Here is a 5,518-nt window from a genome sequence, read left to right as displayed (position 1 = left end):
GTGCAACGCTTTGGCCAGTTAGGCTCTACCTTAACAGTAAAAAGGAGCGTCTCTGGGCAAGGTTAAGAGTAGCAACAATCCGTGGGTACCAACATAAATATTCAGAAGGGTATTTGACAGGATTACCGTTCAGCAGCACAGCAGTAGTAGGTGGGCCCTACCTACCCCCTAAGGCTTAGGAATTCCGTTGCTAGGGGCTTCTCTCCCCGGTTACACTGCGAGGCATAAATTCCCACCTGGGTACCAGGCCTCAAATCTAATAAGACTGGTCATCTCCTTATCTCTGGCAACATGAGAGTGTTCTGTCTACAGGCCTAAGCAAATGGGAAGGAAATGTTTATCAAACTCTCTCTCTCTCTCTCTCTCTCTCTCTCTCTCTCTCTCTGTGTGTGTGTGTGTGTGTGTGTGTGTGTGTGTGTACATCTGTGCAAGTACCCTTGATGGCCAGATCCTTGAATTCTCAGATCCCTGAGAGACGGTTATGAGCACCCAACAGGCCCTCTACAAGCGCTCTTCACTGCTGGTTCATTTCTGTAGCCCCTGCTCCAACCTCTTGACAGCTGGGTGCACAACCCTGTCAAGCTTCTGGGATGATGATGAAACCAAGGTCCTCCCGCCTTGCCAGGCAAACAATCTGCTGAGCTACAATTCCTGCTCCAACTTCTTGGTCTTACCAGGCAGTTCAGCTACTCCTCAGAACCTCCCCGCCTTGGGCTCCTGAGATTAGAAGTGTGAGACCCGTTGCCTGGTACGAAAGCAAGACTCTTAACAAAAGAGTCTAATCCCCCTCCATATGAGAACCATAGGATTTGCTTTCAAATGTTTACAGGTTTTATGAAAGGTGGGTCAGTGGGAGAGTAGCTGACTTGTATTTAAATGGGCAGACATATTCCCTAAAGATGAGTATATGCCATGCGGGTTAAATACGGCACATGGGAGCAACAATCGTGGTCGCACCCTGAGACTACTCAGTTCTAATAGATCAGGAGCTGGAAGTTTTAATGATAGTGGTGTGACGTCTACTCTCTGGCTAGAGAAATGATGGCCAGTGACCCTAATTCTCTTCTTTATGTGCCAGACTGCTAGGCAGCTAGTTACATTTTAGCAGGGTCCCTTCCCTCTTGATCAGTGGCTTAGAAAACCAAGGACTGACGAAGAAGGAGAATGAGGAGGAGGAGGAAGATGACTGAAGAGGGGATGTGGATGAAGGTGAGGAGGATGAAGGTGGTGACGAAGGCGAGAGAGGAGGGCACATTTGTTAAAAAGCCACATACTGAGTTGTAGTTATTCCCCCCGTCCCTCCTGTGTTCATTTGTCCACTTTTGAGAGCTCTTTTTCTCAACACCATGGTTTTCAACTTGTTTGAAAATATCTTGAGCAAAATAAAACGGGAAAAGACTCTCCACCTTTGTGTGTGTGTGTGTGTGGGGGGGAACCTTTCAGTTCCCTTCTCTCTGCTGGATGCTGGAGGCTTGCTTGGCTCCTGTAAAGCAGGTCGTAGAGTTCCAGTTTTGTTCCTGCTTTCTGTATAGTGGGCTCAGAGATTACACTGGGCCTCTATGTGAATAGGGACAGTTAGGATTTACCAACACAAACCCGTCTACTTTCTCTTAACTAAAAAAAGTAAATTAAAGGGGTTGTAGAAAGTCAGCAAAGATGTCTGAGTGGGTTAAATGGGCATTTTGTGACAAGAGGGCTTCTTAACATGTTTAATTGTGATGTTTAACATAGATCCTCCCAGCTTAAGATGACACTTTTAATGTAAAATTCTCCCCTAATGATGACCTGAGCCCTGTGAGAGAATCATCAGAACTCATAGGGTTTTATTTGAAATTGACATTCTCCATTGTAGTTTTTTCTTTGCACTGGAAAGGAAAGACGCTAAGTTTTAAAGATTAAAAAATGTTGCAGGGGTTGGGAGGCAGGGAGGGGGAAGAGAGGAGGGAGGGTGCTGGGATCAGAGTGCAACGTGATTAAATAAATAAACGAGGAAAAAGCATACAATAAATGAGCCAAAAATAAAGAAACAACCAACCAGGAGTGGAACTGACTCTAATGACTGGTCAGAGAAACAAGACCTGAGTTATTTCTCTGGATTTGGGAGGAGTGACAGCTGAACTGCCTGGAAATACCTTTAATTGAAAACTATCTAACCCTGGTTCAGTGCGGTTGTTTGAATGAGAATATTGTTGGTAGAACTGTTTGGCAAGGGTTAGGAAGTTGGAAAGTTTCAAGAGCCCACACCAGCCCCAGCCTTTCTGTTTCTCTCTTTCTGCCCCTTCCCCACAGCCGCCTCCAACTCGCAGGTCAGACGTGAGCTCCATGTCCTCCTGCCTGCTGCCGCCAGGCTTCCCACCATGCCTGGCACGGACTTGCCCTCTGCAACTTTAAGGCCCCAGTAAAATGCTTTCTTTGCTAAGTTGCCTGGGTCATGGTGCCTCTTCACAGCAATAAACCAGGAGAAATAACATCTGAATTGCCCGAAGACCTTTAATTGAGAACTATCTAAGCTTGGTTCCTGGATTATTTTTGTTTGTTTGTTTGTTTGTTTTTGGCTTTTAGTTTTTTGAGACAGGGTTTCTCTGTGTAACAGGCCTGGCTGTCCTAGACTCCCTTTGTAAGCCAGGCTGGAATTGAACTCACAGAGATCCACCTGCCTCTGCCGCCCAAGTGTTGGGATTAAAGGTTCCTGGATTCTTTAGGATTACTACATAGCAGAAGGTTTTCTGATCAATACAGACTTACAATTAATTACCTCTCCTGTGAGGGTCAAACCACTGGCCTGTCAACAATTTCAACATGAAAAAGTCTCATCAATTCTTCTAGCTCTAGAGACGAAATAGTATGAACTGTGTATAAAGTGGCACAGTGCTCTCTTTGGCACTTGTCTACTCTGCAATCGCCTCTGAAAGTCCTCAGCTACGTTCTGTGTGTCTCGTCTGACCTTTTTTTTTTTTTTAAATGGAGACGACAAGAATCTAGAATCTGAAGTGAATCCAGAGTAAGGTCCCTGTGATAAGAACAATCCTGTGCCGTGCTGGGCGTGGTGGCCTACGCCTTTAGTCTTAGTGTTCTGGATCAGAGCCAGTTCTGCCTGGTCTACATCGGGAGTTCTAGGACAGCCAGGACTCTTTCAACCCCCCCACCCCCCATTAAGAACAATCCTGTGTCATCAGGACCACTGATACCCACAACACCGTGTTAGTTTCTGAATTCTCACCAGCAAATCTAAGTTTAATGTCACTGTGTAAGGTAGTAAGGAAGTGCTTCTCTTCTGTAGTCTCAGACCAAACCTCAAAATTCCTATTTCTTTCTTTCTTTCTTTTTTTAAGGTCTATATTCATCTTTGTTTTCAGCCGTGTATAAATGTTCTCTGTGGGGGGCAGGGTATATGCACATGAGTACAGGTGCCCTCGGAGGCCAGAAGAGCTGAGCCCTTGGAAATGGGGTTCTATGTGGGTGTGAGCCACCCAGTGCGGGGGCTGGAACTCAGGCACTCTGTAAAAGTAACCTCAGAGCCATCTCTGCAGCCCTGTATCTCATACTTTCTTCCCTCCACGGAAATCTATCCGAAGGGCCGAGCTGCCCGTTGCCTCTTCTCACACTGACTGGAGGCCCCAAAGCCTCCTGCACTAGGACCCGCACGACAGCAGACCACAGTCAACAAGGCCTCTGGGAAATTCTCCCACCATCTTGTTCAATTCATATCCAACCATACATTTACTCCTCCTGAGAATCCGAAAATTCTTTTCCCACCACATTGTTTTGCATCGAGAAGAAACCGGTGTCTAGGGAATTTTCAGATAGCAACCGTTCAGGAAATGTCCGTGTATAAATTGTTTCCCACATCTTTTACCTGAAACGAAACCCAATGGTAACCCTCCACAAGGTAACTTAGGACTAATGATATATGCCCTCCCTTTTTTCCTCAGGAAAAAAAATTAATTAAGAAGCACACACAATCCCGTATGTGACCTTCCCCGTCATGTGTCGCCATGCTTACTACTAACATCAGTGGCAACAGATCTTGTTAAAAAAAAATACTCAGGTCTCTGTCTAGACACATCGTATTATTTAGAAACCTAAGAAATGAACTCCCTGCCCTTTTGTTTTTTGTTTTCTTTCCAAGACAGGGCCTACTATGTAGCTCTAACTGCCGCGAGACTCACTATGTAGACTAGGCTGGCCTCTAGTTCACAGAGATCTGTCTGCCCCTGCCTCTGCCTCCTGAGTGCTGTGATTAAAGACATGCTTGAAAATGGCCAGTCCTGTCCCCTCACCGCCACCCCAGCTGGCTTTGAATTCACTGACCTGGAACTCACTTCGCCTCCTGCTGGCCAGGAACTCACTGGGCCGCTGTGGCGGCTTGGCTCATCTTCCTTGTCAACTTGACTGGATTTGTAATCTCCTAGGAGATGCGGTTTTGAGTGCGTCTGTGAGGAGGGAAGACCCACCTGAGTTGGGGGAAAAGGGAAAAAGCAGGTGAGAAGCCTCATCCTTTCTGCTTCATTATCCACTGAGATTTGAGGCATCCCAGCCACGCCTTCCAGCAGCCATGAACTCAACCATACTTTATTAGGAGGGATTGGTGTCCTCTCAAATCGTGAAACAAAGTACATCTTTCTTCTCTTAAGTTGCAGCATCGGGTATTTTTGTTACAATCATGGGGAAAGTAAGTAACACAGAGAAGTGGATGGACCCTGGAGTCCCAGCAGTCCTTCCGTGTTATTCCAGGGGTATTGGGTTGTAGAGCATGAGCTATCACACCCCGCCTCAGGAAAGAAGCCAAAAGTGAGAATGATTCATTGCTTAGGAGCTCTGTGTCCACAGTCCGGCAGCCGGGCGATACCAGCAGCCTCTATGCCAACTTTGTAATAAATTCAGAGAATTTCAGCTCTGCACCGTGGTCCCTGAGCCTTGGTATGCTTGGGGGACTCCTGTGCATGCCAGGTCTCTGGTCTCTGGGCCTTTGTGGACATAGCCCCAGAGCTGTGCAGTCTACTTGAGGTTCTGAGGAGAAGACTGAGCACAGAGCCGGGAGTCAGTCCTCACTCTCTTTCTTTTCAACAGTCGATCGCTTCCTTGGTAATTCCACTCACTCCAAGGTCTCAAGTGTCACTTAACATCACCTCCCAAACCTATTTCTCTAGTCGTCCACACACCTCTCCCAACAGGACTGCTTTCCCTCCTGTCAGCCTACAGCAACTCTACTCTGCTTGTACACCTCTAAAGTCTCAGGGTATCTTTAGCTCAGCTGTGCTGGGATTTAAAAAACACACACTGCCATGCCTCTTTTTTTTTTTTTTTTTAATGTAGATGCCGTGGATCCAAATTCAGGGGCTCATAATTGAACAGCGCTTACCCAGTCCCCCCTTTATGAAAGCCCGTGTGGACTTTAAACCCTCTGAAGAGAATGGTGCCATGCAGGAAGTCTCCCTCACCTTGGGTTTCACACACACCTGAGGCTGCACCATCCTGACCACAGAACCCACGGATATGGCCGGGGAAAAGACCAGAC

The sequence above is a fragment of the Acomys russatus genome, chromosome 11 (assembly GCF_903995435.1).
Source record: "Acomys russatus chromosome 11, mAcoRus1.1, whole genome shotgun sequence".
Lineage (NCBI taxonomy): Eukaryota > Metazoa > Chordata > Mammalia > Rodentia > Muridae > Acomys > Acomys russatus.
Note: the sequence above shows the minus strand (reverse complement) of the source record.